At 41.9% G+C, this 26,212-nt stretch overlaps 1 protein-coding gene across 10 annotated transcripts in view; it reads left to right on the top strand.

Annotated features, from left to right (window-relative positions):
- FGGY (FGGY carbohydrate kinase domain containing) overlaps positions 1 to 26,212 on the top strand; it is a 325,624-nt gene that overhangs the window by 73,310 nt on the left and 226,102 nt on the right. For all 10 annotated transcript variants that reach the window (XM_056356585.1, XM_056356584.1, XM_056356576.1 and 7 more), the window contains one exon: positions 14,429 to 14,493. The gene's annotated coding sequence lies outside the window, so the exon portion shown is untranslated. The remainder of the gene's footprint in view (positions 1 to 14,428; positions 14,494 to 26,212) is intronic.

Below are 26,212 nucleotides of genomic sequence, written 5' to 3'. Positions count from 1 at the left end.
TACTGTGGTCTTGATAGGGGAGTTCTGGGGGAGAGGTGTACAAAGAGCCAGCTTTCATGTGTGAAGCCCATCTCCCACACTGTATCAGGTCTGCTTTTCTGACTGTTTCCTTCAAGAGAGCACAGGGACCTTGCTGACAAGTCCCTTACTAGTTTGTGACACTCTCATCAGGTGTCTGCATGGGAGGAGCTGAGCACTTGGCATACTTAGTCATCAAGCCTCCAGAAGTGAAGTAGCTGTTTTATGGGATTCAAACTGCAGCCCTGGGAGCCATAGTGATTTGTACGTGGTCCCAGGCTGAGTCAGTACCAGTGGTAGAAGGAGCCCACCAGTGCTGTTGTGGGGGGAGACAGGGGACTTTGGAAGGTAGGTGGAATTTACAGAGAAATATAGCAATCCAATAAAGTGCCAAGAAAGAAGGTGAGATGTATAAAGGGAATTTTCTAAAAAGAAACTGATAATCCTGAGGTCTATTGCATTGTTGTAGGGAATGAGAGACAAAGACTTGATATTGTCCGTTGTGGTAAGTTCCCTTTGATAGGTACAACTGTAATTACCAAGAAAATGCACCTTTATACTTCCTTTGATTGGTGAGAATTAGCTTTTGTGCTAAGCAGTGCTGCTTTCTGCACTGAGATTAACCACGGCACAGAGACTCAGATTATTTGTTAGGTGATGCTCCAAGTGATTTAGAAAACAATTTGGGGAGCACGTTATGGAGCTGGGTTCTCTTACCACCAATGCCCAAGTTTGTCTTTTGGCAGATCTGTAATAACCTCACTGCCTGTAGTAAGATGAGTACAACTATTTCTTATCTTCCCCAAATGATTTGAAAGGCTAAATTTATTTGTGTGAGAATATAGGCTTTTTGAGATCTTAGAACAGTACCAGTACATGGAATGATCATTGCCACTTTTAAAATCCGTTCTTGAGTCTGTGATTCAGAAATAAAATGATCATGAGCAAAAATGAGAAAGAAACCTGATATCCCTGTTCAACCACAAAGAGCTAATCCTGTTGATGAGCTATTACCAGAGACGGAATAGCAGAGAAAATGGGCAGGTGCTGTATGGTATTTTAGTAGTGACCCTGGAGCCCTGACTGAAGCCAGCTAGGTTTTTGTGTCTGACTTTGGAAAACCCTGTGTTGTACTCAAGCTGTGGAAAAATACACAATGATTAAGAACTTAGTAAGCATTGCACATCAGGTTATATGAAGTGACATTGGTATCGTTCCCACACTTGCTGTGTGGACGGTTTTACCTCGAAGAACAGTAGCAGCAGTCCACGGGGAGGGCAGGTAAAGTGTGAGGACTGATGGCTGCTTGGTGAGAGCAAGAAGTGTTGCAGATTTAGGGCTGGGGGAGGGAAAAGCTTATTAAGCTGAGAGAGCAGTGGCAGTAAAGGTAGGACCTACAGAAAAGGTAGGATCCAGGGAGAGATGTGTGTCTCCAAGCCCCCTTGCTAAATAATGTGGAAAGAAACACATGCACATCATTGCTGTAGGAGTTTTTCTCATTAGATCAAAAGGACAACATCACAGCAATCTGTTGCTTCTGTAGAAACCACAGCATCCAAGAGGAGGAGGAGACACATGTGGGCAGCAAGAAAGCTCTTGAAAAACAACTAAGGAGACAGCATGAAAGAAACAGCTTACGGGGTGGGGTCAGAGCAGTCCCAGTGCAGTCAGAGAGGAATGAGAAGGCAGATGAGTGGGTGAGGACAGACACCCTACTGCATGTTGATTGTGGCACAGCCTCCATCTGTCCTTCCTTGGTGCACCCACTCCTAGTGCTAGGAATAAGCTCTGATACCATGGAATCAGATTGCTGTTTGTAATGGTAAAACTGCTGCTGAGAAACACTATCTTTGTTTCCTAGTGAATGATAAAGAAACAATAAGTGGTGTTTACATGCCTGAGTTGTTTATCCCTCTTTGCAGCAGCACTCTTCTCTACAAACTTTCACCTGTGCCATCATAGCCTGGAGACCCCATGCACGACATGCATAGGTGACTTACCTTTCTTCAGCTCCAGCAATTCATGGCTGTGAGACCAAGGCACTTAGATACCAAACAACCTCCACATTAAATGATCACCACAGAAAGTGATGCTAATACAAAGCTACATCCAAGAATTCACTAACTTTCACCATTGACAACCCAGTAGAGTTTCAGCAATTCACACCTTCCTGTTGTGAAGATTCCACTTGAGGACTGTGGAGTAAAATAAGTCTGGCGTTGGTTAAATTGTGTGTTCCAGCTTAGGCATCCATCTAAAAATGTAAATTACCTTCAGAAAGTAGAATAACTTTGATCTCATTTAATTCTTGATACATCCATCAAAAAGACTTTGTCTTTGTAACCTCACATATCTTCCCATCAAGAAACCGGACAGAAATATCAGATGGAAAAGAGGGGTCTTTTTTCCTACCTTATTCTTCTTTCAGACAGTTAGTAGGGAGAGGACAGAGCCATTCAGAATCAGCTGTACTATGCTGCCTGAGCTACAGGGCAAGTACTCAAATGTCTGCAAAATTAGCGTAGTATGAAAAGCAGACAGAAAAGTCAGCCCGAGTTCCAGACCCCAGGTTTGCTGTTAGATTAGTTCTCTCTTGACTTGTGTACTTGACACTCCTTATGATGACCTTGATACTGAGGATGGCTCTACAGCTCCAGATGTCTGAATTTTGTGCTGCTGGTAGAGACCTGTTTCAGAGAACAATCCTACTTAAAGGCCTCAAGAACAGTTGCACAGAGGCACAACAAAATGTCAGAAGTTAGTAAAGAAATGTATTTTTATTTTGGCACTGAATTTCCTTTGGCAATATTAGCCATCACTCTTGGTATGAAATGACTGACTGCTCTACGTAAGGGTGTCACCATGTTCTGAACCTGATTTTAACGTAGTCCAGGAGAGGTCACCAGCAAAGGTGGGCTGTGTGTTCTCCCAGAGGTAATAGTATGTGAGCCTGCGGGTTTGGTTTAGGCATTTTTAAGGTGAGAAAAAAGAAATGCAGAGAAAAAAAAACCCCTAAATCTTCATGCGTGTTGTCTTTTCAGAGGGAACAGCTGTCTGGGGTAATACTTCATTGCATGCAATCATGAGAAGCAGGAAAGCAGTTCTATTTACTTCAACTTCACTAGTGGCAGACCAGCTTCTCAAATGAGCACAGAGTTTCTTTTTTTTGCCAGCTCCAAACAGATAAAATTACTACTTGGTAAATTCCACATAACCTTTAAGGTTTTCAATCACAGCAGTAAATGCTACTGTGCCCCAGCTCCTGCTTTTACTAAATTGTATTATAAGCACCTTAATTATAGTCCATGCTGTCTGATGGGCCATGGAAAAGGTTGTCTTCCAAAGAACATATGATAACAAGGGTGGAGCGATACTGGTCATTTTTTGTCTGTTGGGAAAGAAAGGGCTTTGCGGAGAGGAAGATTAATAGTAAACAATGTTAATCTAAATATATCTCAGACACAAAATACCACATTCCTTCAGGCTTGCCTTCTCAGGGGGTACTGGCATTAACCATTTTACTGTGGGGATAGCTCCACAAAGACAGGCTCCTTTTCAGAGCAGAGCTAAAAATGAGGTATGTTTTTGTTGTCATTTTGCTGTTGAAGCTGCAGCAGTACAATGAGGTCTCTGACTTGCACTGCTTTTAGCAGTTGAGTTCAGGGCTTCCAGGTTGAGATCTAGTTCAAGGGCAGAGAAGTGAACAGAAAGAAACATTTGCAGTGACTTCACGGTGGTTTGAACAGATTCTCCACACTGCTGCAAAAGAGAGGAATCAGACCTGGGTCTTACAGATGGATTAGTCCCCCGTTATAGCCCGTGTCTGCCTCTTTACTTATTTAATTATTTTTGTAGGTCAGATCAAACATAAGTTGGAGGCAGCTCGCTTTCAAAGTCTCTGCTGTACTCAGTATAGCAAAGCATCTGGCAGGACAATTTCATTTCTGACTCCCACTGTTAATGGCATGGCTCTGGGCCTTTGGGTAGGCAGGCTATCCTTATCACCTTGGCAGGCTTCCAGCTCCAAATAATAATCCATTAACGTCTGCCCTGCTGGCATTCTTGCCAAATACAAGGGATATCTTTTAAATAAACATTGGCAGTTCCCAGTCAGAGGAAAGAGAAAGGGAGTAGAGGAAAAACAATCCTTGACATTTCAGTGACTTTGCAGGGCTAGCTGACACCTGGTACCACCCTTATCTGCGGGTGTTTATGCAGGGCTGCAAAACACAGCTTCTTCTGTTGGCTCTTTTCCTTTCTTTAAATAGAACTGGGGAGACTTATAATGATAGGAGTAACTTTCTTGGATAGGCACTCTTTTCTTTGCCACCACCCCCCCCTTTTTTTTTCCCCAGGCTGGGGAGACCCTTGCATTAACATCTGTGCTCCTGTCTTCCTCTGAAGAACAGCAAGAATAGTATAGCAGGCTTGCGTGCCTTGTACTTTGCCAACAATATTTTTTCCCACAGTTTTCCTCCCTAGTGGATTAGATACAATGCAGGTTTACTTTCATGGGGGCACTTTCCCACCTGACTTGCTATCTCTTCATCCATCAAACCAAACAGCCACATCGATCTGGCAGTAATCAGAGCAAACAAGGGCTCACCCCATTCTCAGCGTTCTTTGGGAAGTGCTTTTTCTGTTTGTTTCAACCATTTCACTTTCTTTCTCTGTAGCTGAACTCTCAATGACAGCTTGAGGTTTATTTTTCCAGCTGTTATATTTTGCTTAATAGCAATAAAATTACTTGTTTGGATAATTCACAGTATCAATAAATGAGCCATCTAGGTTTTATTTTTGCAGTCTAGTTAAGATCTGGAGTAGGATTCATTCTTCCAGAATGTGATTGGGAGACAGTAAAATATTTATTGTTGAAAGAGTAACATAGAGTCAAACCTAGAGTTTGCTACCCAAGACTGGAAGTGGATTTCGTTTCTACTTGTTTTGCCTTGATTCAGTGATTGCGCCGATGCTACCTTAGTGTATATTAGAGGTAGCTAAGGGCACAAACTCTCTTTTGTTGCATCTTTATAACAAGTTAATTAAAAGATTGGACAGTAGTTTGAAGGATTTGAAATCTTGATCGTAAGGGTATTTTGGTACTTGATTCTTTCCTGCTAATGACTTGGGACTTCATTTGCAACTACTCCTTTGGCAAAATTTCCACAAATTTTATATCGCATTTGCAGTATTGTATTTTGCTTGCCCCTTTTCATCTGGGTGCTTGAGGCTATTCCTATCTTTCCTCCAGTTTCCAAATAAACACTATCCCCACCCGTGATGAAATTTCCTATCAGGTTAGCATTATTGCTGAATTTTCTGATGTGCAGCTAAAAGTTTCCTCTAACCCCATTGCTTGTGTGTGGGATGGGGCAGAGGGAGGCACCCTGACGGCTGAAGGGTGCGGAGACAAACTGACAAAGTGCAGAATGCATATTTTGACCAGATCCTCATTTTGGGGCTTAATGCTTTTAAGTCTCAACACTTCCCTTTTTGAAGCATGGTGACATTTGAATATGTGAATGTGTTTTCAATGAAGATAACTTAATCACCAGCACTGGGAGTTTATATATCTCCTAATTAAAAGGGAACCAATCTGGATGTCCCAAACCAATCTTTGCTATATTTTTAGTTCAATATATCGCTCCACCCCTGGCCAGCCTGTATATGGTAAACCTTCTGCTATTTCCTGCTCAGTTATTTAATGCTGGAGCCAAGCTAGTTTCAGTTCCTGAAGCAGAACCAAGCAAAGCAAATGTGGTTAGAATGGAGTTAACTGGAAACATTCCCAAAAGATAGCAGATTTACTCCCAAGTGCATAGTGATCCACCTACAGTGGAAAAGAAACATAATTTCAAATCATAACCTCTTCACTCTGTGTAGATTCTGTCTGGACACTTACAAGCCTTTGTTAATAGTCTGTACTTAAAAAGGATTATGAAGAAGGTGCTGTAGGCTCTTCACAAGCAAACTACAATTGAAAATACTAAGCATCTTTGCAGTGGAAATTGTCCCCTTAGTTGGTGAAATATTGCAGCTGAAGTGTAAAAAGGGGGCAAGAGAAGAAGGGTATAATATTGAGAGGCTGGTTAAGATAGGCAAATGCATATTAAGTAATTGTAGGTCCCTAAACTGGATTAAGGTGACACATCTGTTGCTCTTCTTTCATTGTTTTATTGGACCATACCAAGCCCTAGCTGCTCGGGCATGTACTGTCTCTAATTTTGCAAACCAGGAAGATCCTTAACTGCAAGTGTGCTTGGGTAGGGAGAAAGGAGGCAGCTGCAGTTGCTGCGTGGGCTAATAAAACACTTCAGCAGGCATGTTTAGCAGGGAGGAGCACTCCATTATAGCGTCCATCACAGTCCAAATCTGGAGCTGTTAATCAATTTTGGATTAGTCTATAGGGGTCTTTGCCAGGGGAAACAGTATTGTTAGCCCCCCTGAAGTCTGTGGGTGAATGGTAGATAAATACAAAATTGCTGCATTCAGTAGAGGCTGTCATTTGGGCCAGGTGAGGTCTGCATTCTGCTTTCCTGAAAATAATCCTAAAAAGTGCTTTGTAGAGTACTCTGGTGGATTTCTGCAAAACTGTCACTAGCACCTGCTTCCCTTAGATGATAAACCTTGCAGAGCAGAGAGAATATTTACCATGGTTTGCTAAAGAGATGTCTGACTTTCTCCCCCAGTAACTTTTCAACCTGTTCTTCAAATTAGAAGGGTGGAGGTCTTAAAAATAAAATCCTGGATGTTCAGTGAAAATAAAAAGTCGAATATAGTGCAGAGGCCCAAGTTGTGTCTCCCACTGTTGTGCTCCCCCTCTCCCCAGGGGATGTTTGCTGCAGAGGTGAAATACTTACTAGGCACTGGAGAATACATGTAGGAATCGGTGTCAAGGAACAAAATGAACTGCAAATCTGGCTTCAGTAGCTCTTCTGTTCTCAGGGTTAATAGTTTAAATAAAGGAGCGTAGTAACAGAGGTGCTTCACTTCAGGTCTCTCTCTTTTAGAGACTGTAAGTATTTTCTAACCCAGATTTCAAGAACAACAATGTGTGGCTGGGCTGGAACCAGTGATATTTTTAAGTTTCCTGTGGTTTGAGAAACTGTCTGAAGGATCAAGGAATCCAGAAAACCAGTTGTGAGTTTCCGGTATGAACATCGAATGAATACGAAAATGAATAGGCACTGATTTTCTGCATTGTAGCAGATGAAAGAAGATGAAAGATCTCAGCTATGCTAATGTCAGTCCAGAGCAACTCCAGCAACTGCAGGCTTTAGTTAAATAAATATTATTTAACCTAGTTCAGGAAAATCCCTCCACTACTACAAAACAAGTTTTTCCACTCTTTCGGGTCATGACCTTATACGGAAGCAACCCACGCTGATAACCTGTTGCACAACTGATACTGAGTAAGCATCTTCAAAGAGCAAGTCTCTGCACCTGCTGACCTCCAGTCTGTCTAGCAGGCCTGTCCAGGTTTAAATGATGTAAACTGTCATCTCTTGTGTATATCTAATTCTAGCCATTGTCTGGTTGTGCACAAGAGATGCCTTTTTTTTTGGTGCAGGCAGAGACAGTTCACATGCAGAGATCCATATATCATAGTAAATGTCACATTATACACAGGAAGATGCTGGTTGTCTTCTAGCTGCATCCGTGATGCTGTGGCCTGCCTGCTGCTTTGTGCATTCTATTATGTGATAGTTTGTGGAGCTCTGCTGGCTCTCACTGGTGTGGCTGCTCCTCTGTGTGTGTAATGTGTACTCAGGCCTGGTGTAATGTGTTAAGACTACACAGTAAAAGTAGTCTTCTTTTTCATTATTCTAACCATTTATGGGTTTGACATACTCCCTGTGATACAGCCCTTCTTGTTTCACAGCCAGCAGTGCCTGTGAACATCTTCTTTGTTTCTCCTCCCTATGTATTCACATGCCCCATAAATATCAGTAGTTCTGATTAAATATAAAAGAGATGCAGTGCCAGTACTTGTGTATTGGCATAGGGGAAAGAGAGGACAAAGAAGAGGAAAGAGTTTTGGTTTTATGTAGACTGAAACATCACAGTAGCAGAAACGATGGCACTTACAGTAATGTCACAGTCTCCTAGTATAATTTCATCATTGCCTGGAAGCTTAGCACTTACGCAGGGATTTCTCTCTTGAGTAATTGTATAGCATCTCAGCAAATTAGTATTACTTTATACATCCAGGAGATTGTGAAGGCTCACGCGTATTTGTTGACCACAGGACTTCTTTCCAGTAATGCTGCTTGCACAGGCCTTCCCACGCACCTCTGAACCAACTTACCTTTGAGGCCACGTGCCACCCTGTGCCCTCTGCCTCTGCGCGTGGAGGGGCTCTGGTGAAGTTGTAATGGGAACCTATTGCTTACTCATGTATACACCAAGTGAAAGCACTCCATTGCTCCTTGCAATTCACAAGTTACTGGGGACATAGACCAGACTTTGAGATATTTTTTGTAAAGACAAAGGATACTCTCCTCTCTTTCCTCATCTGAATGAACTTGAATACGCAGACACCCTTACCACATCCTGTGATTTGGCTGATGTCTTTTTTTAAGACCCTCAGCAGTGGAGCACAGCAGCAGTCTCTTCTGGTTGACATGAATTTTTAAAAATCCAGAAGCCTTTCCTGGGTGACATTAGACCAAAGAAACCAGCAGTATGGTTCTACTCATCTGGCAGCATAAGGCAGCATATATACAATGTTCTTAGCAGGAACTTTTGTATGAGAAACATCAATGCATTGATCCTAGAAACAGACTAAAAATCTGATATGGGAATGGTATGCAAATGAGCAGTTGCATGGCTTATAAAATTCTGGTGTGGCTTTACAATGCAAAATGACACATCTGGCATCTAGCTGAGAGAGCTTTTTCACTTTTTTTTTCCTGCCCTAAAGCGCTTTCTTCAGGGAAAAAAAATAAAAGTCAAATTGCCTGAAATGAGATGCTTTCAGTATTAGCAGTATATGGCTATCTGTGCCCTGTGAAAGTGGAGAAAATATCATGTATACTAACAGCATATTATGTTGTTGACCAAAACAAAACTGGAAAGTTTCAAGAACCACCACTGTATAATGTGATTACCACGGTGTCTGGTTTTGGGAGCCTCATTCTCTTCTGTGAGAGTTGTTATGCCAACATAGGAAAGAGAAAACCAAATGGAAACCAAGAAGGATATCATTTTCCCTGCCCCCCTCACCCCCCCCCCCCCCCCCTTCCTCTTCCTGTTGGGAGTGTTCCTGTTTGTCTGAATAAAACTTACCCATTCCAGTACCTACCTACTATTTAAGATTGCTTGCCAGCCTGGGAAGTTGTTATGCAGGTTGCCCTTAAATAGCTCACATTTGACTGTAGAGCACCTGTTAGTTGATTGGGAGACAGTAAAATTGAGGGCAAAGGCTTCCCAAACACAAAGGATTGCTTGTGGAAAAAGGTCTTGTTGATCTTGGATGAAGTTATAACCACCACTTGAAGACTTTAGTGAGGCATTGTATGGTGTACTAGGTCTGTACATGTGTTTCTGTGTGTGAAAAAACAACACCTGAGCTAAACAGACGAGAGCAGAGCTAAACCAAGTCTACTCCTAACGGTCTTTCTTCAGGTGTATTTTATGGAGCACTTTTGAAAGGACCTTTTGTGTAAGCCCCTTGGAAACTCATTTCAAAGCCCCTGCGCAGAAGTGCCGGAGCCTGTGGCCCACCTTCCTGCTCAGAGCTTGAATCTTGTAGTTCACATCTTTCCACTTCAGACTTTGGTCCATCACATCAGGTGTTTCAAACCCTGCAAGAGTCGTTTGCTTTGGTGGGAGGTGAAGGAGCTTGAAATAAAGCTTGAAATAAACAAGAATTTTCCAGAAAAGTGTTCCTGTTCATTCAACAGTTTCCACACACTGCTGCACCCTTAACTTTGCTTCGTGCCTCCTGCTTGCTGTGCTCTCTGGAGGCATTTATCCCTTCTCTTAGAGTCAGCTTTGTGTTCTGACTCATTCAGTATTGTGTTTGTGGTTAATTTTATGGGGTGAAGCAACTGGGATAACCTTGTGAAGATCAAAACAGAGTATTTTTAAGTGACACGGTTACAATATTAATTTACAAATACATTTAGGAATAATAGTGACATTCATTTGTTCTTTACAGGAACATGCTTGTTTTGAAACACAGACAAGCAAAAACTTTTCAAGATAACACATTTCTATGAAATATCTAGTTCATTTTCAGAAATGTTTTAAAAGAGCTACTCTAAACTGCCAGGATTCATGAAGCTGTTCCCCAGAAGGCATCACTCTAATCCAAAGCCCACCAGAGCCTGTGAACAACTTTTTGTTTTGCTGACTTGGTTTCCAGTAAAGGACTGAGTTATGAAACATGGTGACACCTCTTGGTCTTGCTGACTTGTATCTGTAGGATCTCCTTGCTCCTCAGGACCTCTCTTTTTGTGGTTCAACTGTAGTCTGCTGAAATAAGTTTGACTTTCTTAGCGAGAGTTGTTACAAACTGCAAAGCTTGTCAAAATTTCCACTCCCTTTCAGACCTAGAAAATTTAGTGAATTGGTGCAATATGAACAATGTTGCCCAAAATGTTGTGGCAAACAGCTATATTCTGAATACTTGCAGGACCTTTTCAATAACCGCTGCGTCCTTTCCCAGCAGCTCTCTCAGGGGTTGCTGCGCGGCAGGCCTATGGCCAGGCTGCTTTGCACAGAAATGAGCTTTGCCATCAGGCAGGGCAGCCTGCCCCGTCCGTAGTGCCTGAAGGAACTGTGGGAGCTGGTAGTTACTTCTTACCATTCAAGTTATTTCATACCTTTATTGTAACATTTCAACCAGATATGAGTTATTTCTTAACCACCATGCAAGGCAGCGCCTCTGCCATCTTGCCGAGTTTGGGATCTGCCACCCCACCACACACTCACACACACACACACCCTTTTATCTGAGTCCAAATGCCAGGATCAAACACAGTCCACGTGTTTGAATGTAAGGCATGCAGGCTCAGGTTGAGGGAAAGCCAAGCATTACACTGATCACGTGCAGCAAGCTGATCTTCTGCTGCAGTTTCTTTTTAAAACCTGATTATTTGTGCAGGCTGGATTCTGAAACATTTGGTTTGGAGCCGGACAAGCAGAACTGACAAACTGGCTGATTGCCTGATGCACTACAACAAAGGCAGAGAGAGAAGGAGCCTTTGGTGTCATTCAAGTGCTTGACTGTTTTTTCCAGCAGGTATTTTTTCAGTTCACAGCAGGCCATTGACACCAGAAAGTGCAGTAACAGCAGCCTCGGTGGTGAAACTGCCGATGTTACAATCGGAGGGAGATGAAGTGAAGTAGTTGTTGGAGTGGCAGTACCAGGAAATGGCTGAGACATCACATGGCAGAGGATGTGCAGTCTGTAGCAGAGGGACATATTTACTTACAGGCTAGACTTCCACCAGACTCGACCAAAGGCAGTTTTGGCTAGTTATTTGAATTACCTGACCCACTTGCAGTCGGAAGTCATTATATAGATAGTAACTACCTACCCCACCCTTGGTAGGCAGACAGACTCTTTGCCAAAATGGTCTAGCTCAGCTTTACAGAGTATAAAATATTGTACCGTTCTAGTTAAAGCTGTCATTGCAAAGACATTAGAAGCTGCTGCAGTTCCAGTAAACTGCTCCACTTCTTGGCATTTGATCATTGTGGAGAAAGGCTCTAGGATTTACATCTTACCACCACCTGGAACACAAATCATACGCAAAGAGTAAGTCTGAAATTTTTCTTAAGGTGCAAATCACTTGCTTCTCCAACTGCTGAGAAAGGCTCCCTGGCCCTCTGGCAGTCAGGGAAGTTGCCCATGACAAGGACTCCAGTAGGAGCTTTGCACAACCGTTCATTTGAAGTGCTAAATAGAGACTCCAAGACAATTTTTCCTAGACTTTTTTATTTTCTTGTAATGAAAGCTGCAGCTAACTTAGCACACATAACACCCTTGGTGATTAATTCTTGTTAATTGATGGATGGGTTGAAAATTTTATGCAAGATTCTTTTATTTTTTTATTACATTTGCAATCACAAGTTACCATTTAAAAACAAATCATGTTACTATTATAATAATTCATAACTGTAAATTATTTTCCCCATAAATATATGAGATTTCACCAAAATCTGTGGCCTGCACCAATGTTGACCTTTAGCATAACCCCACAAATTATCACCAAAATAATATTCTGATCTTGCTTACACCAGAATATAGTTGGACAAAGTCCATGAAGAGACAATAGATTTATACTAATGCAGATGAGAGCAGGTCTGGTCCAAAATAAAGTAAGAGGACTTCAAATTAGAATGATGGTGGCCTTTGCTTGGAACGTAGGCACAGGTGATGATAGAAAAGGAAGAAAAGAACTGTCATGTCTTCTACTGCACGTATATCTCAGTTTAATTTTGCTTATATATTGTGAGACTTATGTGAGTCTTTTGTGAGACCTCAGATACCGATACTTGAGATGCTGGGGTGGGTTGAAGCAGTTCATTTAGCAGAAACTGAAGTGAAAATTCTATTTCCTTCAGAGGTAGCTTCTCAGAGTCCAGGTGGTAATATTTCATTTGAAAAAACCAAGGGACCATCTTGCTTGTCCTCTGCAAAACCAGTGACTATTTGCTGAAGTTGCTGTCTGTATGCATGGGGCTCATGTATTGCTGCTGACTTCTCTGTGCACTACATGCTTGCTGCCTGGGTTGGGTAGGCTTGAGAGAGACCACAGAGAAGTTAAAAATTATTTGTGCTCCTGTTCTCTTGATTCATATGTACGGTGTTAAGGACAATGTGTCACATTGGGCTGGATAGGGGATTTTAATGCACTAAGGCAAAAATCCATAAAGGACATATGCACCCAGCTCTGAGGCAGGGATTCAGAAGTCTTAATTAGGATGCTACGTTGCCTGCACAGCGAGTTAGGAGAATTCAGTGTCTAGTAATGGGATTCACATGTACAAGTACTCCGTGCCGGGGGACTGAGCTAGTGAGCTGGAAAAATGCTGAAGAAAAGGATACATTTCTGCGCTTCAGTTGGTACCTAAGCCCTTTTCTTGGATCTGACCCTGAATGCTGAAGTTTCAGTGATATATACCAGTCAGCTTATGTTTACAATTGCACTGAGTTTCCTTAAGGAAATAAATCAAATTAAACTTTTTTTTTATTTGACCCTGTTATTAAAGTAGAAAGCTGAACACCAAACTGCACTGGAGGCCTAATGCTATACCGGAGCCACACTTCCCTTGTTTCTATTCTGTTTATGAACGCCCTTCATCAACTAATCACTGTTTGGCACAGTATTAAATTTAATCACTGAACTCCAAAACGTTGTAATATGTCTACCTACTCCATGGTTCCATTTGGATGGAAATTTTCTATCTCGTTTAAAGACTATTAAAGCCCTGCCTTTCTTGTTCAGAACAAAAGGGTATTGTTTACTTTGTTTTTTGTTATTTTCGTATTCAACAAAAGATGATTATTCCGTCTCCTCAGTGCTGAGATCCCTGTGAACATGTAGACCTCCCTCCACTTGCTTTTCTTTTCCCTGGGTGACTACAAAATAGAAAAATTTCCTTCACACAGAAGCTTACAGTTGAAATGCACAAAGGCAAACGTTACTTATCTAAACTTTCAAGGTTTTCCTAACAAAGGTATTAATCAAAAAGTGGATGTGAGACATAATTGAATAATCAATGTTACAAGGCACAGCAGAAGCAGCAATGAGATTAACACATATTTATGATTAAGGATTAATCTTTCATGAAATAAAAAGTTGTTTCAATCGAAACCTTTTGACCTTTTAAGAGAGATGCAGCAAACCCACAAACATATAGTTGTTTGTTTGGATCCTATTATTACCATCACATTATAACCTAGGGAGAACAGCTTTTCTGATCCTACAACTAGGCAGCCTGTGGGCCGGTGAGCAAGGTTCTGGCTTTTTGAGAGCTGGCAGCCCATTCACAGTGGGTTGACTTTCAAAAGACCCATTTATTAAATGACGCAAGGTGCAAATTATGACTCACTCTGCATAGCTTAAGTTTGTAAAAATCAACCTATATTCATCTTCCTAGCACCTACACAGCTGCATAATGTATTTGTTATCTCTAGGGTCCCGTTAACCCTTTTAGAGGCTTAAAAGTGATTTGCAACCCAGACAAACTGATGTTCTTATCTAGTAAACTAAGGTTTTTCTCTTTTATCAGTGGTGATCTAGTGAATGGCAGGTTTTCTTCTCTCTGACCAGGATTAGGTCACAGAGTGGCCCAGCAGTCCGGGTTTGAACATTTCCTCCTGTTCTAACAGACCTCGTAAAAAATACATTGATTGCTGGTGGTTTTTGCTGATATGTGACACATTGTTTTCCAGGTCACAGCCAGATGAACCAGGTACTCTTCGACCTCTGAGTCCTCTAGTGATCTTGCAATGATACTGTAAGTAATTGTTGTTTATTATAAATAGCTTTTTAAGCGGAAGTTTGATGCTAGTCCAGCACATTTTATTGGTTGAAACATTTCCTTGTATTTCCCACTTGTATTGCAACGTACTTTTTATCGTAGATTTAAGGGTATGGGAGCAGTTTTGCTGTGTTTGCAAGGCCTTTAAAAGGACACAACCAACCTCTTCACCTTCTCCACCCATCTCCTTCCCCATCTTCTCTCCTTTAAAGAGAGGACATCAGCAAGTCTGGAGATTCAGGTGTGGTTCCTAAACCTGTGTCGACGAGGAAGGTCTACTGGTGCTGGAAATGGTGTGCAGCCACTTGTTCCTGTATTTCAGCTCTCCTTCCTCTCAGGAAACCCAACTTCAAGGGAAGGAAAACCCCAAATGACCTTTATACATATCATTGCAAAAAACGATGGTTGCTTAAAAAGAGAGTGTTACATGCATGGCTTCCTTTCTCCATCTATGCTTCTACTGCGCATGTTACAAATAATGACAGCTATTACAGGACTGGCTGTATGGGATGAACGCTGAAAAATGAAGCCTATTTTTCTTTGTCCCCTTGTCTGTAGCCCTAACTCAGCAGAATTATCCTTGTCTGGTAATATGGCCAGACTAGAGGAGGGATTGTACCTTCTCTTATTATGGTGGGTGAAGCAAAAAGCCTTCCTCCAGTGTTGAATCAGACAGTGAAATTAATTTATTTCCTCTCTGTTTGTAAATACTGTGTGTTGGCTTTCTGCAAGCCCTGGTATGCTAACCTACTTGCAGAGACTCCAACAGAAAGGAAGTGGCAAAATTGCATGTAAGATTATTTACAGCAAACTAATGTGAAAAATGAACATTGGCCAGATACTTGTCCTTGTCTTTACTCAGGGAACACGTATTATACCCTGTGACTTTCATGGCCAATCACATCTAAACAGTGAATATGAGTTTCAGAACACATGTTCTTGTTTTAAGCAGATCGGAATTGAGTATGAAGATATATATACTGTTGTTTTTAAGCCCATAATAAAACTTACTGAATACTGATGAATAATAGATGCATTTAAAGGAAATTACGATGTGCTCCTGTTTAATCCTTGAAAGAAAAAAAGCAAAATCGCTTATGAGTTCTATGTAATGGTTTATTCTTTAAGACAGAACAATGGAGGCTTGGTACAAAACTGACTGGAATCAATAAAAAGAACCCCATTTTATGTCCCAGGTTTGTAGCCTACACAGAAGGCTGTTATGGCAGCTGCCACCTTTACTAATGCACCAGGGTTTGGACAAGGTTCCTCTAGGGCTACAGTGGTAATGGCTCTTAAGTCTGGCTGAAACAGGCTGATATTCCCTGTGGATCAGGCACAGAGGTGGACCAGTAACATGCACTCACCTGTGCGTTACGTCAGTTAGTCTAGTATGTGCTGTTCCAGTTGTAGCTCTTGTAAATTAAACAGAGAAATAAGTTGCTTTTTTGCTTTATGCCACTGCTGAAATATGATCCGAGGCTCAGGTAGATTCCAGCTGTGATCTTGCTCCTTGGTTATGAACATACATTTATGTTCTCAAGACATTAGAGCTCCTTCTACACAGGCAAAAATTGTAAAAACAAAATGAACAACGTTCTCTGTGTACAGTAGAGTTATTTAAAGTGCCTGAGGGTTTGAACATAAGCAGACACTGTGTTCACATACAATATAAGCAAGACTTCTGGGTTTTGGCATTTAAAATGACAATTAAAAATAGAGCAGGCATGTTTCAGCAACTTTATGGGATGCCATAAACATCCAGAAAAGGATTTCAGACAAAAGTAAAGATTCACAGTAAGGATTGTTTTCTTCTATTTGTGTCCTACCTCAGTTTTTAGTGTGATCTGTTGTGACACACCACAAAACTAATGAAATGAAAGTGAATGGCAGAAGGTAGTCTCACTCATGGGAAGCTATTGTACATGAGAAAGTGCTTATTTGGGAAACTCAAAGTTTACAGTATTTATGGCTCTGTTCAGGTAATTGTTTTAGCTTCCTGCTCAAGATTTTTCCAAAAAAACTTGAGGAGAAAAAGCCCCATACAAGTCAGCGAGGTGAAAGACACTCTCCTTCCTCAACACAGAAACCAACACAATGGACTCAAAATCTCTCCCTGGCACAATTTTGTGTACCATGACACTACCTGAATGTTCTTAGATACATCTACCCCGGGAATGACATTACTGCATAGTCAGTCAGCTATTCCCACTGTAGCCTCCTGGCAGCATGCCATGGATTATGATATTTTATATTGTATCACATACCTTTAAGCAACATAGTGTTTACAAATATGTAAGGCACCTCTTGTTGTGAATGTGTTTTGAGCATTAAGCTAAGGTGAGAAGAAGAACCTGAATCTCAAGTTAAGGATTTAATTACAAGGCTTTTCTTCCTCAATACATTTTTTCCTGCCAGTTGTAAACCTTTGACAAAAAGAGTTCCTCAGCTTCTTTGGTTTTTTATGCCTGAATTTCTCTTTAATCAACTCCAAAATCTCCAAAATGCTTTGAAATATTGTTATGATATTGAGCAGAATTTCCTCTAGGATGGTCAGCTCTTTCCTAGCTGGGATGGTCCTCCCTAGATGGGAGACAAACTGCAGCTTGTTTTTAGGTTGTTCTGAAATCCGTCTCTTTTCTTTATGACACTCCAGCAGTGTATTTTGTTCTGTGCATGTGTTGAAACCACGTAGCCATCAAGTGACCCACCTAATGGTGCTCAGCCTAAAAAAATCCTGCCCCCCCCGCCCCCCGGCCAGCTTTCCTGGGTTTCTTTCAGTCCCCTCCTCACCACAGGAGTCACATGTGGTTCCTCTTCTTTTTTTTTTTTTTTTTTTTTCACCTCTCACTTCTGCATTCTGAAAAAAATATAAAGTCTTGTACAGTGGGGGTAGTTGTAGGGAATTTACCTTCTTCCTCCATGCAGAGGCCAAGGAACAGTTGGTCTCTCCTTTCTTGTCACTGGACACCAGCATTGGGATTGTTTTTCAGGAGAGTCAGGGCTAAGTGAGAATTAGGTTCCCTCTCTGAGTTAAGCAGTGCTCCACATTAGTGATCCAATGTCTCAGGGCAGGAGGGAGTAAGGAAACTGTTGGCTTTATCCTCCTTGGTGCACAAACCATTCCGCAGGGACTGGGGATTGGACATCTGCCAGAAAAGAGGGAGATAAAAGGTATCTTAGGGTTACATTTGTTGCCTGTGGCTGTGCATTTACTTTGTTTTAGTCCTTTCCCCTCCCCTTATCACAATTCCAGACTATGCAGGAGCTCTTTTCTCCCCTTTACCTGTGTTTATTTCCTTTAATTAGGTGATAATTTTACAATCTGAGGGATTCTGAGGCAATCCCATTCTCCCTTTCTACCTTGTGAATTGTAGCCTCTTGTTCCTCACCTTGCCACAGTTGCAATGCCATGCTGATAAACAAAATTCAAAGGTCCTTTTTGGTTTTTTTACTTTTTACTTTGCATTCCCTTGCATTCCTGCTCGATGTGGCCCCAGCAGCTCTTTTCCCCATGTGGGGAGTACCAGGCATGTTCTGTAGGCCCGCTACTGAAATCTTTACCTCCTTGAAACATGACCTTAGGCTGGATCTTACCCTTCATGCAGGTGCTCAGCACAGAACAAAGTTCAGGTCCATGTAAGAGCTATTTCAGGGGCTTAAGTGGGCATGAGAAAGGGTGCATGAGGTAACGCTCACCCTCTGTGCAGGATAAATTTGATGTTAACAGTAGTAAAACTGCTGTGGTGGGTAGTCTTTCTCTAGCTATAAGTGATGTTATGTGCTTACTCCTTTACAACAGCAGCTATGTGAATTCTTCATTTATACAATCAACCTGAAACAGTCTTGATTAAATAAGGTTTGTAATTGCCGCTATCACAAAAATTGTAATGGGAAAAGCAGTTGCAGTATGTCTCCAGAATGCTGTCTCCAGCTCATCTACCTTGCTGAACTTTGCAGATAGCTTCTGTGGTGAAGGAGATGTGGAACTCATCTGAACATGAGACAGATTTGAATGATCTCTTTCACCTGTCCAGCAACACAGAATTGTTCCTTGCCTTTCCTTTGCTCGTGCTTTGCCCAGGCTAGTCGTGACCAACAGAACTTCAGCTGTTTGGGCAAGTGTTTCACAAGCCACTGCACCTCAGTCTTAGGAAATTTGTCTTGCTGTTCAAAACAATTCCTCATACTCCTTGACATTCACTCCTATGGGTATTTGTAGACTGTTATGTCTGCCCTTACTTGTTGTTTAACCTAGCTCTGTCCTCATAAATCACAGCCTCTCAGCTTTTTAGCTAGGCTGACTGCCTGTGCTCCTAAGTATGAAAAACCCGGGCTAAGCCTACCCTTTCAATGACTGCTGCCCATAGGATTTTATTGGTGGCACAAAATCATTGCTCCAGCCGTGATTTCATTCCTGGCTTATTGTGTGTTCCTTTGCTGATTACACTGACCTAAGGATCTATAGCAGCAGTTCCCTCGTTTTCTTTCCTGTGTGCTCCCACATACTCCTAAGACTTGTTGCACCTCTTCCCCCAACTTTAAAACCACTAATTCAGGCTCCCTGCCCCTGCTCCCCAAAAGCACATCTTCTGGGAGTAGTGGAGGCTGCAGGGAGTGTCCCTGCTGCGCCTGTTCCCACTTCCTTCATCCCTCACTCTTCGCTGAAGGACTTGTCTGCAGCCAGCAGCTGGTTCACAAGGACAGCTGGAAGGTAGGCTTCCACAGCACGTCTCCCAGGATCAGTGTCTGGTGGGTGCAGCTCCCTGGAGCTGGCTAAGGAAGAGTAACTCCCTGGATTCAAACCTTCTCTTTCCCAGACCTGTGGCAGAAGCTGATGAGCAGGGAGCTGGGCCACATGTTTACCAGCCGGCATGGGGAAATTCTGACATTTTTGCCCGTCCTGTGGGCACCTGTCTGCATTTTTGGAGTGGCTTGTCTGGACTTAATGCATAAGAATTTTAGGAGCTTTGTGGTGAGGCCAGAATGTGCTCTTGATTAAGGCATCTTTGAAGGTATCCAGATCATAAAACAAATTAATTGCCACAAAATACCACCAAGAAGAATTCAGGAGAACCCTGAAAAAGGTGCATTTATCCAGTTTATGAAAGTATTTACAGTGACTACGCCAAGGATTGAAAATAATTAGGAGTGGTATAAGGCAGAGGTATTACTTCAGGGTGCAGATCAGGCTTTGACTTTTAGGGAGAAGAAAGAAACTTCTTGTGGGCAGATTTGCCCATAGCTGCCTATTGCAAACTTCCTTTTACTTTTTTGTTAAGCTTTTGTTAGTGGTTACAACCACAGATACGTAAGGACCAGAGAGATCCCTAATCTGGCATAGGATATCATTTTGTCACCATAGGGTATCATACCATCATGTGCAAAGTAGAGTATGTTCTCTTTGTAGCTGGTAAAAATCTGGAAATCGCAAAATGATCATGAAAGCAAAAGACAAGATGTGATGGAAGACATTTATTTTCCTAAAACCTCAAAAAAATTAGACAAGCTTCAAGTCTGTACTGTGTTTCTTTCCTACTTGCACATTCATTTAAACTCCTCCACTCTCATCTGATTTGTTACTGTGTTAAGTGTGGCTGATTACTGCATTGCATTTTCTTTCAGGGCTCTTCCATCTCCAGGTTGGAAGAATCGTCTAATTGCCTTGTAGCAGAAGAATATTCGGTTCTAAATTTGGGATGACTTGTTGAAAAGCTGCTTTTGTTTCACCTCTGAACTGCAGACCCACCCTTTAAAACTCTGAACATTTATTTTGATTTTTCTGAAGACTGAATTGTATTCTGACATGAGAGGGTCCTATATGGCCATGAATTAATTTAAATCATATCTGGGAATTTAGTCTTGTTTAATGGCTTTGTTCAGTTATTCTACCTGCTCATTTATCTTTACGTAAACATTACAATCATACAATCGTTACATTTTCTCCTCTAAAATAAAGGAGATTCTCGTAAGAAACCTAACTCTCTGCATGCTTTCTTTGTTTTTGTAAGAGTGTGCACATGCATTTTTTGATTTTGTTGAATAATTCCTTTAGCCACATTTCCCCCCCTCTGTTTACTTCTCTTCAGACACAAGGCAGGTACAGGAGAATTAATTCCAAGTGTAAAACCGAAAAATCTGGTTCCTCCCTCAGATATTCATAATCATGGAGGTGTTGTATGTCTGTTTAAGCTGTTGTAGAAGAAACCACTGGTGTTCAGCAAATTGTATTAGTGTTTTCAAAACCACGGCATCATTTTCTGAAATTTTGTTTTCTAGGTCCCAAATGAGAAAGAAGAAATGGAATAATCCACTTGGAAGTGAGGGTCTTTCTTTTCTGCCCGGTTAATAGCTTAGTAGAATTTGGCTGTGTAAACACCTATTTAACAGGAAAGGTTAGTCATTGCCATGCTTTGTTATGCTCTCTTACCAGTTCTTACGGGTTTTTTCTGGGCCTTTCTCATCAGGTCCATGAAGTCTGACCTCTTGTTACTGGCTTCTCATATTCCTTCGTTATATATCGATCATGCTAGAATGATGAATGTCTATAGAAACTCCTGGAAATACGTGCATTAAGTATTGAGGCAGCCCAGGCACTTGCTACACATTCATCAGAGTAAATCAGAAACAAAGGTGAAATCCCTTCCGAAAGTGAGGGTGAACATTTAAAATGAACCAGAGGAGATCTCATTGGAAATGTCCTCATTATCACTATCCTCTCTTCTTTAAAAAGCATGAAGACTGAAGCAGCCTGTCTGATATGACAGGTTCTGCACTAGTATTGCTCAAACAAATATGGAAACACTGCAGTTTAAGAATGAACTAGGATCTGCAAAAATGTGCTGTAATCCCTCTGACCTCCCCAATGAGCTGTGAGCATCTTATAGGGAGAAGTGTGGGACCAAGCTAATAACCTTCGTGTTGGCTGTGTGAAACGGTTCCAGCTTTCTGGGCTGCAAAAAAATGGGAATCCTTGGTTTGAGGCTGATCCCATGAATTGCTAAATGGCCTCATGCCCACTGACTCAGGGCAGCATATATAAATTGGGTAATTACCTCCCATAAAACATCTCTCCTCTTGAATCTGGATGGGTCATTTTGTCCCATGACTAATTGCATGTCTCTTCACTGATATTTGATCCAGCCTCCACAGAAGGTAGTAGGAGTTAATTTTCTGATTTTCGTGGGAAAGGAATTGGACCCTGACTTTAGCAAGTTAGTTTCTCTGAGCAGACTGGTGTGTGGGGTGTTGCTTAACAGTGCAGTCAGAGCAGGAATTCTGCAAGAGCCACAGGCTGATGGCAATTCTTTTGGTCTCACTCAGGAGAAGACACTTGGCAGGCAGATCCATCCTCTCTAACAAGCAGAAGCACATATTTCTGTGGCTTGCTTTGCAAACACCTTTGGCTCAGAGATCGTGCATTTAGAGCAGTAAGAGTTGAGGGAAATGTAAGATGGTTTCTGTCTACTTCCCAGACCATTTCTAAGGAGAAAAACCCCCCAAAAAACAGCTGACTCGAACATTAAATAGAATATGTTTAAAGAGCCATGACATTTTTTGAGTGGGGATGCATTTAGGAAACTTCCTTTTTTTAAAAAAAACATGTTTATACTGAGAGTTGTAGACACAAAATTATTGCTACTTCATACCTGTAACTGCAAAAGGAACCCTGTACCTCTGAATGTCAAACGTGGCTTTAATCTGCTTTGCAGCTTGTTTCGTTTTGTTTTTCTCTGTTTCATTTCCCTTTGCGGTGTTAAGCTCTGACCCTGAAAGGTGAGGAAGTGAAGGAAATGGAAGAGTGAAATTTGGGGAGTCTGACGCTAAAAAGTCAAGGGAACCACGGCACACTCTGTCTGGTTGTGAGATTGAAATGTAAGTAAGTGGACTCCTCAAATTAATTACTTTGGAACCCACTTATGTATGTGGACTCCCTTAAGCATAAGTCTTACATTATGTCATTGAGATGGCATTTGGGCTTGATTTATGTTGGCACAAAAGTAGCTATAAACTGCACATGTGTGCCCATAGTAGCCCCTTTTCAAACAGAGCATGTTTATAGTAACAGGAAGCATGGCTGCAGCAGGAGCACACCGAGCCTCTGCTGTGTCAACAGCATCACAAATACAGGTATCCAGGATCTGCATGCTGCGTTCATTCATTTCCCATGTATTTCAACTCAGTCGGTAACCTGGAACACCATTACCAGAGATTAGTGGTTTGTTGATGGAGCTAAAATGACTTACTAGGTGAAATTTACTCCGCTAAAGATATGTATCTGAACAAGAGCCACGATTCACATTTTAATCTTTTTCTTTCATACCCTATCTAATCTGTGGCTGATATTTCATGGTGATAATCTCCACCCTCCCCCCCACCCCCCTCGGAGAATGAGGACACACTATATTAATTATATCTGATTCTGTAGTCACATAATTTATCTTTAAAAAGGTATGTGCTTTCCTGTCTGAATAAATTTGAAGCCTTCAGGTCATGTTCAGGGAAGTGTGAACTCATCACTGTTCTTTATAGTACATTAGAAACAGTTATATATATTTAAGCACTATTCAAGATTCCTTTTAGGAAACAGAAAGACAGGCATAAATGAAGAACAAAAAGAGCAGAGCATTTTTGGTGACTGAGAAAACTGTATTCTTTGGTTCCTCAAATGCATTTATTTGCATATTCAGTCTTCAGCTCATTTGCATTGTGAGGTACTGTAAATAGGTACAAATAACCTTCTCCGTGATCCACTTGGATCTGCTGTGTCTGTAGTGAAATAAGAGGGGGTTTATGCTTCAAGAATGCAGCATGCTTGAACATCTTCTCTGTGACATTGATGAAACCCTTCCCAGAAATGGAGAGATGAAGGTGAAGCGAGCCATGAGGGCCCTATCTCTTCCATCTGGGTTGACCTAAAGGCAGACTAGATGAGCTGCACACTGTAGGAGCTCCCTTTTGCAACATCCCTTTCTTCAGACTTCAAAGAAGTCTGTAACAGAGACAGTGTTGTGTACACAAAACAGTCTCCTCTGAGTTTCTAAGGAGAACCGATGATGCAGGAGAAATTCTTTTTTTCATGTGGTATACATCCCCCTCTTTCTCTCCCTGTGTTGCAAGAATCCTTATGTTGGTATTTAAATGATCCAGGAGATTTTTTTAGGGCACATCTCATATTGGGAGTTGGAAGAAAAAAGATATTTACTGTTGTCTTGGAGAGACTGAGAGGAGATGTGTGTGAATCCTAAAGCCTAACTTCTAAATAAACAGTGTCGATGAAGTTTAGCTTGAAATAGGAGCTAGTACCAAGTCTTTTAAGTGGGTATACTCTACCTCTTGCACCTTTAGAGCTGACAGCAGGTTTAAGCATTGCTCATAGAAGCGCAGCCTTAGCCCAGTAAGCTATAGCATTAACCAAGGAACTTGGAGAGTTTGGTCTGTTCTCAGATGTTACTGAAAAACAGCACTAACTGCGTGTTGCTGTTCTTGCTCGGTGGATAGAGGTAATCGCAGAGACAATTTGAGTAGGCTACAGCAGTAGGACTGTTGTATTACTACTCACTGAGGACTTACACTCCCTTTGGTGATGGTATGGGAATATATTTCTATCAGAGAAATACATTTCCCACATCAAGGGTCTCAGGACTTGCTTATTTACTGATTGCAAGACAGATAAATTTTTCAAAACATTTGTAACCTACAGCATGAAAACCAGAGCCAAACAACATGCACTTGGTGTTTTATTGCATGAAGTATTTCAAGTCTGATTGCTGAACCTAGCCCTTGATGTCCTAGCATGGTCACAGTTGTTAGAGGATCATAGACACCGAAGGCAGTAGCTGTGATGCTCTGTTGGGTTTGGGCTGGGATATCTTTTTACCCCTTTTGTTGGAAAACTGTTTGCAGGTAAATGCTTAGTTTGAATTATCCTCCTTTACTGTTTAACTTAGGGGCATGTTGTTGTGTTTGGGACAATATTAGAACAGAATAACAGTCACACTTATCAGAAGGGTTGGGAAACAGATACTGTAGTGCTGAGTGGGTGTCATGGGGGAGGGTTTTTTAACTTCCCTGGATTAGTGCCCAGCACAGGAGTAGATGGTTGGAAGAATCATGTCGGCACAGAACTGCACATTGAGTCTCTGTGGGTGTGAGTTGAGGACACCCCACAGAAGCCTGTAATCCCATCTCTGTTTTCAAGAATAGCAGGCATAGGCAGCACAGCCTTCAGGAGCTCTCTGATGGCAAAAAGGGCTGTGGCAGTCTGCCCTGTCAGAGCAATGCTCATTGCAGCAGTATGGCCTTCAGATGCAAAAAGGTCTGTTTATTAGAAATTAAAGCTTCTCTGTCCCACAGGTAAGAAACACAAAATTTCCAAAGTTCTGCAACATGTTCTGACTGTTTGAGAGAAATGTTTCCCTTCAAATTCATTGAAGCCAGCACTTGAATCTGTTACTGCTCACTGTTCCTGTCTCACAGAGACCCACTGCCTCTGAAGGGCTTGTATCAGTGCAGTTTATTGGGAGGAGTAAGTGTTGCTGGCTCTAGCGTTCAGTTTGTGATGTTTGTAAGGACTCAGAAAGTTAGGAGGTCTCCAAAGGCGCATGTTAGAAGGTTGCTGGAAACCAAATGGCTTGGTTTTGTGCCTTAACTTTCATTTGAAATACAACCCATGGTTCATGGTGTACGTGTGTATTTGTGTAGTGGGAGTGTGGTTTTGACACCAGGCTTTATTATAACCCCTAACAAATTCTCAGGTTTTATAATCTTTATGCATACCAACTTTTTTACCCCCCTGTGTGTACTTGAAATTAATTTACGTGATAAATGTAGAGCAATCAGAACAGGATATGAAACAGGAACCTCTGGAGTGAGTGTGAGTCGGACACAGATGTAATAGCCTTCAAAAGCACACGCTGCTTGCTGACGTTTGTCAGTAAGGGAATGGCCTGGAATCCTGGCCCAAGCAGATGTGTTGCAACAGGCAGAGGAAGAGATCAGTCTTGGTGTCCCTTGATGGCTTCTCCTAAAGATTTGAGGTTATGCCAGTTGCTGCTCCAACCGCCAGCTTTCATCTGTTGTTCCAGCCTGGATCTGGAATTAAGCGTTTCTTCCCAGCCACGATGTGTTCATGGTTTGGTATCTGTGAAGCAGAAACTTGATGTGAACCTGGACCGGGGAGCAACAGCTTCTTATAACTGGACCTTGTCTCTTATTTGCATAAAAATTAGCCAAAGGAAGGAAAATGTTTCTGTTCATTTTGTATGTGAAGTGTAGAAACTGACGAGATTTCTACTGAGATTTGCCAGCTGTGTTGGGCCTCAGGTTTGCAGGCCACACCACTAGTTCGAACTGTAATTCATTTCCAGCTTCTGGCCCTGCATAACCTCCTCCCTTTCCCCCTGCCCTCCCCCAGATCCCTCCATCTTCCTTATCTCTGATACCCCTCACCTGACCCCTCCGTTCCTGGTTTCAGTGTGTCTCCTCCAGAAGCTGGACAAATCGACAGATCTGTCAAGAGATGCAGGAAGGGAACCAGGGGTTATCTGGGTGTGCAGGTTATCTGAGGGGCTGCTCTCAAGAAACTCTGTAAGCAGTACAAGTTACCCCAAGCCAGAGACAAGCAGAGGCTGGGCCGGTGAGTTCATCAGGGCCAGCTGTCTTGTGCATATGGGTGAAAGATGAGAAGTCTGAA

Source organism: Falco biarmicus, chromosome 11, assembly GCF_023638135.1.
Source record: "Falco biarmicus isolate bFalBia1 chromosome 11, bFalBia1.pri, whole genome shotgun sequence".
Taxonomy (NCBI): Eukaryota; Metazoa; Chordata; class Aves; order Falconiformes; family Falconidae; genus Falco; species Falco biarmicus.
This window is presented reverse-complemented; position numbering and strand designations above follow the sequence as displayed.